This window comes from Budorcas taxicolor, chromosome 11 (assembly GCF_023091745.1).
Source record: "Budorcas taxicolor isolate Tak-1 chromosome 11, Takin1.1, whole genome shotgun sequence".
In the NCBI taxonomy this organism is placed as follows: domain Eukaryota; kingdom Metazoa; phylum Chordata; class Mammalia; order Artiodactyla; family Bovidae; genus Budorcas; species Budorcas taxicolor.
Window position 1 is genome coordinate 96,849,573 of NC_068920.1, and position 10,582 is coordinate 96,860,154.

Below are 10,582 nucleotides of genomic sequence, written 5' to 3' on the forward strand. Positions count from 1 at the left end.
AACTAAATGAATAAACAAGCAAAAATGATGGTGAGCTACAATAAGGCCTGATTGAATGGATCCAAGAACTGTGCTCCTTTTGGAGGCAAGAACATAATAAAGAAACAATTTCTACTTAAACTATAGATTTATCCAAATTTCCAGTGAGAACTATGGAACATTTTTGAAAGATAAAATCATTTACTTGGAATAGATAATAAATATCAAAGAAAATGACTGTGATCGTCCTATGGGTACCAAGGCTGCCATTTATGAAAAGATATTCTCAAACTATGTAAAGCATATAATACTGATACAAATCAATGCAACATAGTACCTAGTACAGAAATGGGAAACGGGCAATACTATGCATAAGAAACGAAAATATAAGGAAGGCCACGTGGTCAATGGGAAAAGGAAAGATTATCCAATAAACATGATTAAGGAATTTGGATTAAGGAATTTAAAATACCTATTCAATCCTCTTCTAACATTGCACAGAAATTAATTCTAAATAAATTAAAAAGTTCTGAAAAATCTAAATATATCAAATAGAAGAAAATAAAATGGAATCTTGATTAAACCTCTGATTGAAGGGATCCATGTCAAAGCACACAAGTTAGATATGAATTCATAAAAACTCAACATTCTAAAATGAAAAAAATAAAATGCAGATGGCAGAGGGAAAATAGTTCCAATGAAACAGACAGACAAGACCTGACAATTGCTAATAACTAAAATACGCGTCAGTTTAGTTCAGTCACTCAGTCGTGTCCGACTCTTTGCGACCCCATGAACTGCAGCACGCCAGGCCTCCCTGGCCATCACCAACTCCCAGAGTTCACTCAAACTCAACGTCCATCGAGTTGGTGATACCATCCAGCATCTCATCCTCTGTTGTCCCCTTCTCCTCCTGCCCCCAATCCCTCCCAGCATCAGAGTCTTTTCCAATGAGTCAACTTTTCACATGAGGGGGCCAAAGTACTGGAGTTTCAGCTTTAGCATCATTCTTCCAAAGAAATCCCGGGGTTGATCTCCTTCAGAATGGACTGGTTGGATCTCCTTGCAGTCCAAGGGACTCTCGAGAGTCTTCTCCAACACCACAGTTCAAAAGCATCAATTCTTCGGCTCTCAACTTTCTTCACAGTCCAACTTTCACATCCATACATGACTACTGGAAAAACCATAGCCTTGACTAGATGGACCTTTGTTGGCAAAGTAATGTCTCTGCTTTTGAATATGCTTTCTAGGTTGGTCATAACTTTCCTTCCAAGGAGTAAGTGTCTTAATTTCATGGCTTAAAGAACCCATAAACAAAGCAAAACCTCTGAGATCTCAGTATGGGCAAAGAACTTGGAAAAAAAGATTTTTAGGGGGGAATTAAATAGGTCAACACAAGTTTAAAAGTGTTCATCTTCATTAGTTGCAAAAGAAATGTAAAAACAATTATAAAGAGGTTGATTTGGCCTATTAGCAAAGACTTTAAAAATGTTAATCAATGCTAGCGATAATTGAATGAACCTGTTCAGTTCAGTTCAGTTGCTCAGTCATGTCCGACTCTGCAACCCCATGGACTGCAGTACGCCAGGCTTCCCTGTCGTCACATAAATTCTACTGAGTTCTCGTAAATTTCTGCTGACAACAATTTGTTTGGAAAAATTTTCAGGGTTCTGAGAATGTTTATACCCTCTGAAACATAATTTTACTGTTGAGGATTTATGCTATAGCTAGAAAAACTTTTTGTATAAACAGATTTATTGCATCATTATTTATGAAAGGATACAACAACAACCAAAAATCCAAGTGTTTAGCTGTAGGAAAATGTTTAAGTAAACCTTGCTATATTAAGATAAGAGATACTAGACTGTATATATTTGAGATTACAAAGCTTATGCATAGAAAAATAATAATTGTGGTTGGATTGAATGATGGAACTATCAGTGGATTTTTTCTTTATTCAATAGGTTTTAAATACTACTTTTTAAATTACATGATTTGTTTTTGTAGACAAAATAAATACAAATAAGCAAAAGAAAAAACATTGTGACTTTCTATAGGCAATCAATTAACAGTGATTCCAGAGGCAATCACTGTTAATATTTTAGTTATCGTCTGCCCAGACTTCAATAACTTTTGAACAGATAGCACATTCTCACAGTTTAAAAACCAGGACGTATAAAAAGGTATATGTGAGAAGTCTCCTTCTAGTGTTGAATCCCCCCAGTGTCAGTTTCCTACTCCTCAGATTTTTAGATATTTTACACCTACATGCAAATACAAATAATAGATTTCTCACCCTTTTTGTCCAAAGGGAAACATACCATGTACACTCTTCTGAAACTTGCCTGTTTTTCACTTAAAAATACATCTAGAAGTTCTTTCCATATTGGTATAAGCGAAGCTTGCTCGTCTTTCTATAGTTACATAGCGCTCCACTGTGTGGATGTACTGGAGTTTATTTACATAGTTCACTGTTAATAATGTACATGCTTTTTGTCTAAGCAAAATTTCTCTTTATAGGTTTCTATAGTTTCATGATTACATTTAATAAATGTACATTTTAATGAAAAAGGAAACTATTTTTAAAACTATTGATTAGGCTATTAAAATTTCATTAGAATTTGCAGATATTAATTACAATTCAGAGATAATACCTTTCCAATTTCAAGGGTTCAACACAGAGTCGTAAATAGGTAAAAAGATAGAACAAATCCCTCCAGAAATCTGCCACCACGAAGGCAGTTCAAGATTCAGTGACACAGTATTATGACAATATTCTGTGAAACAATCTGTCAGCGTTTTCAGAAATAAGCTGTGCAGTGCCTGGAGGGCCAGCTAGCTTGGCTCCCTGGAAGAGCTGTCAGTGAGAACAGGGATGTCCTGGGTGACATGCTCTTAAATAGCTCAGAGGCCAAAGCACGCTGCAGGGTTTGAGGCATCCTTCTGACATTTCACTTGGTTATGAACTTAGAGTTGAATCTTTATCAAAATGAAATGTGTGTATGTGAATGCCTTCCTAAGAGAAAACCTAGGGTAAGCACTATGTGTAGTTAAGAAGATAACTTTCAGCACGTGTTTAGCTCTCTATTGCTGTGTTAACAAGACATCCCAAAATGTAAACACTAAACAACAATTATTACTTCTTGCAGTTCTGAGGGTTGACTCAGCTCCATTGAAAGGAAGTGTTGCTCCATGTTGTGTGGCTGAGGACACTCACACTGCTGCACTCTGTTGGCAGCCTGGTTGGGACTGGAACGTCCTAATGGCTGCCAGTGCCCCCCACCCCACCGCTTGGTCTTTCACCCTTCAGGGACTAGCTCCAAGATGAAGCCTTCCAAGAGGACAAGCCCCTGTGTGCAAGTGCTCATTGAGCCTCTGTTAGCACCACATTTGCTAATGTTCCTTTGGCCAAAGCGAAAAACATGGTCAAGGCCAGAGTCAAGGACTTGAATACACAAAGGCATGAATACAACAGAGTGACTTTCACTGGAGACACCAGAGTAACATATTGCCACACCATGTTTCTCTCTGGTGTTTGGTTTGAAAGGATGGATTACTTCCCTCTGGTAAGGCAAGTAAAACACTGGACTAGGACCAGAGATCACCAAGGTGAGGTTGGTCTGACTTTAGAAAACATCGCTCAGGACTTCCCTGGTGGCTCAATGGTAAAGAATCTGCCTGCCAACACAGGAGCCACGGGTTCAGTCCCCAGTCCAGAAAGATCCCACATACTGAGAAGCAACTAAGCCCGCATGCACCGCAGCTACTGAGCCTGCGCTCTAGAGCCCGGCGGCGCCACTGCTGAGCCCACGTTCTGCAGCTGCTGAAGCCCCTGTGCCCTGGAGCTCGTGCTCTGCAACAAGAGAAGCCACGGCAATGAGAAGCCCGAGCACTGCGGCCAGAGTGTAGCCCCACCGCTCCACAACCAGAGAAGAGCCTGCGCAGCTGGCACAGTCCAAAATAAATAAGCAAGTAAAAATCCCCCCAAAATCTCAAGAGTACAGCCGAGTCACATTGACTATAGAGGTAGAATGTGTAAAAGGCAGCAGAGTGTTGGAAAGTACCAAGCTGTACTACGTAGATGGGTCCTCTTGACTCTCTTTGCCCAGGTTCTTTGGAAGATCTCTACGGCCTCATATTTCTCTGCCACGCCTGCCGTTAGAGTGAAGCGTGAGTGTGGATGGCCAGTCATCACTGCCACCAGAAGGCTTAAGCCTCACTGATGGTGACTAGACCAAAATGAGGAATGACTCCATTTGAAGTAAAGCGTTCAAATTCAACAGACAACCCTGTGTAGAGGATAAATGATTAATTAGCTAAGGGATGCTAGCAAAAAAATTGGGGCTTTATACATAAATTGAATCTGCTTAAAAGAAGAATAAAACAGACCAACCAAATCAACAGACTGACGGAATCTGGATCAGCTGGGAGCAGGCATATTGGCTGTTAATATGAAAAATTATTTTGACAATTCTTAAAAAATCAGTGACAGAGAGTGAATGTTGAAAGAACTGCTTAAATCCTAATGTAATTAACAATATCAAGAAGGAAAGGCTAAAAGGTAGTAGTAAAATTAAACCAAACATCTCTGGCAAATATGAGTTGATTGGACTTTCTCATTAAGGTTATATAATTTGGAAAATGGTGCTTATTTTTATTCTCTTTTTTCCTAATAATTGGAGTAAATGCTGAAATAGAAACATGGATTGGAGTATGTAGAAGTCTATTTAAAAGAAGAAATAATTGGTAAAGTTTGGCTTTCTGCATAAATTTGCTTTATGTAATTTCTAGTTAAAGCAAATATTATAAAGATTTGAAATTACAAACAGACTAGAGTGATTCATCCATTCATTCAATTGCATTAAAATGAAAAACTGAACAACTTGACATTTTATGTAATGAGTCAAAGATATTAAAGTCATATTCTTTAGCACCTAATTTTCTCCTTGTCTGGGATTGGCCAATACCAAGACCCATGCTTCATCCTAAAATGTGGTGAAAGAAAGACTTTGATGAGTCTTCCTAGATAGCACAGACATGACGAGGATAGCAGTTTGGTGATGATTGCTAATTTATTGAATGTGCAGTGTGTGGCAGGCACTGTATTAAGTGCCTCACATGCTTACTCTCAGTAATCATCACCCCCACTTTACAGATGAGGAAACTGAGGCACAAAGATACATGTTTAAATCACTTGTTCAGAGTCACACGTTTAGTCAAAGGCAAAGATGGGATTTGAAGTAGGCAGTCTGTCGGCAGCTCCAACATCCCATTGACTTCTGAGCTGTCTCAAAAGGAGGGCTGGGATGAATAAACCTGGGAGTTGCCATAGCAACCAAAGAAAGGAAGCTGAAGAGTTGTTGACATAAGCTCAATAAATAATCTGCTACTCCAGTCTTCTTCCTACTCACATCCCTTTATTTTTCTATTGCTACTTTTATAAAGCAAACAAGCTATCCAAACAGTCTACCCTTTAAACTGACAGGAGACTAGAAAAATCTAGTCCTGTAGATATCATTTATTTGCACCTTTTTTCCCCTTGTAGGTCAGTAAGGAAACAAATTCTGTATTTTCCATTTAATTCTTGCGTCTCTCCGGACACAAGAAAGCGCTCCTCTTTAAAGACACAGTCCTATGTCGCCATCTAGAGGAAGAAATATAAAAATCTACTTTGTCTTGGGCTGACCATTTTTAGCAGTTTCATGATTCAAAGAGTATTCATTATGTACAGAGATAAAAGCAGAATTTAAAAACAAATATTTTACTGCATTTTGAGTGAAATATTTCAAGATTATCTACAAACCGGACTATGGTTTTAGAGAGAAAGCATATTATGGAAACTTGATTCTTGGATTTTTTTAAGGAAAATTGGGGTTTCCATCAAGTTCTAATATATTGAACTATTTTTTTCCATAAAATATACCTGTGAGCATGGTCCTCTCTTTATAAAGGCTTAGATTCAAGATGAAGAATACAAACTGCATCTCTTTCTAAGGCACTTCTGTTGGCGTGGCACCAACACGAATTTAGAACATACCTGAGCTTTTTGCTGGCAGGTCCTGGTGGATCTCACTCACTCTCCCTCCCTTGAAACCAGAGAAGTTCCTGGCCCAATTGTAGGCAGTCGGTAAACACCTGCCAAGTGAATCTTTTCCTTCTTGTGTTCTATAGCTAATCAACTATTGCTGTATAACTGTACGGATAACCTAGAATAAACCAAAAATGCTGGTAAGGACCAACCAGTGAGTGAAATGAGATTTCTTAAAGGCAAGTCAGCCTCCAGGCTGACTTTTTTTTCTTAAAAAAAGAAATACCCATTGTTTTCATAGAGCCTAAAACTCTGTTATGAACTTCTTACCTTTTTGAGTGATACCTTTTAACAATAGGGCTTCTCAAGGTGGTACCGTAGTGAAGAATTCTCCTGCCAATCCAGGAAGCAAAGGAGACATGAGTTTGATCCCTGGGTCAGTAAGATCCCCTGGAGGAGGAAATGGAAACCCCTTCCAATATTCTTGCCTGGAAAATTCCATGGACAGAGGAACCTGGTGGGCCGCAGTCCATGGGGTCGCAAAGAGTCGGACGCAGCCGAGCACATGCACACACACACCCCCGACCTACAGAAAGAGAAACTCAGGGGCTTATCCTGCTGAAAGTTCACACTTCGTAGGCAAATGAACGTCTTAAGTGCTATTAACTCTAAATTTGGCTAAGTCAAGGACAACACTCTGTACAACAGAGATTGGTGAAAGGTGACTGGTTGAGATATGGGAAGAAAATATTAGAATTTCTATTGATGGCACCTTTAAAATACCATCTTTCTTTGTTTTTCATGTTTTATAAGGTACATAATTTATAGTATATGTATATAAAAATTGGAATATTTATTCAAATTTTTTTCCTAATAAAGTTGAAGACCACTGGCAAAAACATGACTTTGGAGTCCAGCCTAAGTAAGGAGTCCTGCTCTGTCCATAACTGGCTGTGGGAAACTGGACAAATTTTTTAACCTCTTAAAGTCTTTATTTCCTTTCTCATAAAAGACGATAAGTAATATTACTTTTGCAACATTGTGGTGGAAATCAAATGAGTTGTCTGTATAGTGTTCAGTCCTGGGCCCCAAAAATCTTAAGTTCAATAAATACAGTCAACTTCATGGGCATGTGACTTGTGCTGTCACCTGGGCCCCCCTCAGAAGGCGCCTGAGTTTGCTTTAATGCTCTGCTGTCTCTGTCTTAAGATCTTAACAATTTTTGGATAAGGACGTTGCATTTTTCATTTTGTCCTGGACCATGCAAATTAGCCAATCTTGGTAAAGGGTAATTCTTGCTGTCAGTCTAGCTAAATTTGCCATCCATGCTTTCTTAGTTCAGTTATAAAGTTTCCTACTTTGGTCCACATCACCATTTAAAACTTCTTTAGGTCATCAAGGATACTCCCTGGGGGATGAGCAGTCTTTTTGCTTTTTAAGATATTTTTCTTAAGATATAAGACACAAACATGAAACTTGACATTTAAACAAATAACTGGTTGCACTGGGTGCTTGCTGCTGCGTGCAGACTCTCTAGCTGTGGCGAGCAGGACTCCTCTCTAGCTGTGGTGTGCGGGTTGCTCAGATATAAGACACAAACATAAAACTTGACATTTAAACAAATGATTGGTTGCACTGGGTGCTTGCTGCTACATGCAGACTCTCTAGCTGTGGCGAGCAGAACTGCTCTCTAGCTGTGGTGTGCGGGTTGCTCATCGTGGCGGCTTCTCTTGTTGCAGCGCACGGGCCCTAGGGTGCAGGCTGAGGAATCATGGAGCATGGGCTTAGTTGCCCCGCAGCATGTGGAGTCTTCCTGGACCAGGGATCGACCCCATGTCCCCTGCATTGGCAGGCAGATTCTTAACCACTGGACCACCAGGGAAGTCCAAAACTTAACATTTAAAAGTATACAATTCTGTTGTTTTAGCCCCTTTTCCCTAGTTTCACTGGGATATAATTGACAACATTGTTTTAAGTCTATTCATGAGGTTAGCTTGGTCTCTTTAAAGAGCTCTAGACTGGGAGTGAATAGGACAGATTCTCTCTAGCTTTCCCCACTTTTGAAGTAGGATCTCAAGAGATGATGTGTAGCTGGACTGTACTACTTCCCTGAAATGTGTCTTACCAATAACAGACTAGTGCTTTTAATTAACCGTAATGTCTTAGAGGTGGAAGAGGCCCTACAGATTGTTTAGTTGAACACCATCTTACAGTTGAGTACAGTGAGACGTGAAGAAACGGAGTGCCTGTTCAGGGCCTTACAGGAAGTGATTAGGGCTGGAACCCAGGTCTTGTTTTTAATCCATATGCCCCTGGCTTGGTAATTCTGTCCTCTATTCAGATTGCTCACCTTTCCTCCATGGAATCAAACCTTCGCTAATGTAGAAGATTAGGTATTGTGATATTAGAAACAAGGTTCATAAAAGCACATTTTTTTCATCTCCTTTCCATTAGTAAAATGTTTTCAGAAACTCAGAATTTCAGGGGTCAGAATATTTGTATTATAAATATTTCTCTAACCTTGCTCACTCTACTACTACTACTAAGTCGCTTCAGTCCTGTCCAACTCTGTGCGACCCCAGAGATGGCAGCCCACCAGGCTCCCCCATCCCTGGGATTCTCCAGGCAAGAACACTGGAGTGGGTTGCCATTTCCTTCTCCAATGCATGAAAGTGAAAACTGAAAGTGAAGTCGCTCAGTCGTGTCTGACTCAGCAACCCCATGGACTGCAGCCTACCAGGCTCCTCCATCCACGGGGTTTTCCAGGCAAGAGTACTGGAGTGGGGTGCCAGTGCCTTCTCCGCTTGCTCACTCTAGGGCACAACTAATTGATTCTTAGGGCTTTGTGTTACCATTCATTTGATGACATTACACTGCCTTCTGTGTATAATTTTGAACTTACCATAGTCTATTATGGTTGTGATTTAATGAACTTGTGGCATATTATTTAGCTCATTAAAAGTGTTGCATTTAAGCAATGTTGATACTTTTAAGACTGTGGACAATTATTAGTTTGATGCAGCATCAGTTCCAATATTTTCTACATCTTTGTCAGAAACCTTTGGTTCAGAGAACAGACACCAATTTCATGGAGAGGCAGCATTTAAACACAGCAATAGTAATTCAGGCAATCACATAGGCACATGCATAATTAAGTCAAAACCTTATTTTAAATTCTTTGGGAGCCTTCCTTGGGAGGAATTTTAAATAGTGATGACATACTACATTATTAACAATAATAAATATTTTGAGTATTTACCATGTACTAGGCATATACTGGAGAAGGCAGTGGCACCCCACTCCAGTACTCTTGCCTGGAAAATCCCATGGACGGAGGAGCCTGGTGGGCTACAGTCCATAGGGTCGCTAAGAGTCGGACACGACTGAGCAACTTCACTTTCACTTTTCACTCTCATGCATTGGAGAAGGAAATGGCTACCCACTCCAGTGTTCTTGCCTGGAGAATCCCAGGGACAGGGGAGCCTGGTGGGCTGCCGTCTATGGGGTCGCACAGAGTCGGACATGACTGAAGTGACTTAGCAGCAGCAGCAGCAGGCATATACCAGGCATTCTAAAGGACTTCCCTGGTGGCTCAGATGGTAAAATGTCTGCCTACAATGCGGGAGACCCAGGTTTGATCCCTGGGTTGGAAAGATCCTCTGGAGAAGGAAATGGCAACCCACTCCAGTACTCTTGCCTGGAAAATCCCATGAACAGAGGAGCCTGGTGGGCTGCAGTCCATGGGGTCGCGAAGAGTCGGACAAGTCGAGCGACTAACAGTAAACAATATCAAACTATAAAAAAGTAGAGAGAATAGTATAGGGAACCTACTTGTAGCCATTATGTAGCTTTAGTAATTATTAGCTCGGAGCAAATCTAATTTTATCTCCCATCCTCTCCAAATCATTTTTAAGCAAATTCAGACCTCAAAACTTTCCATACATAAATATTTCAGCATATAATTCTAAAAGATAAGGATTCTTTTAAAAAAGCTGAATCACAGGTCATTATAACACTTGAAAATTCTAACACCAAAATAGTCAAATATTAAGTGAATATTCACATTTTCATGGTTATCTCAAAGTCGTTCTTTGTTTTTTGATGGTTTGTTCACGTCAGAATCCAAATAAACTCCATGAGATTGATATGTCTTTTAAGTATCTTCTAACATAGTTTCCCCCTCGATCTAACATTTTTATTTCTTATAATTTATTTTATTTAAAAAAAAAAGAAAAACAAGTTTCCTTTGGAATTGCCCAAAGTCTGGATTTTACTGATTGCATTTCTGTTGTATTACTTACTATGCTCCAATATGATTACTGAATATATTTTAATTGTTTTAACTTTAGAATCTATCTTCAGAGATGTAGCCATTTTATTTTATATATTGCCCTTAAGTACATTCTTGGGAATATACAGTTGATCTGTGTTTTAAAATCAGTGGAATTTTAATGTGCACTTTTCTTATTTTGTTCATTTCTTTTTTTTCCATATGATTAAGGACCATTTTTATTTCTTCTTATGTAAACTGCCTGTTCTTATTTTTCCATAGAGTTAGGAGACATATTTTTTATC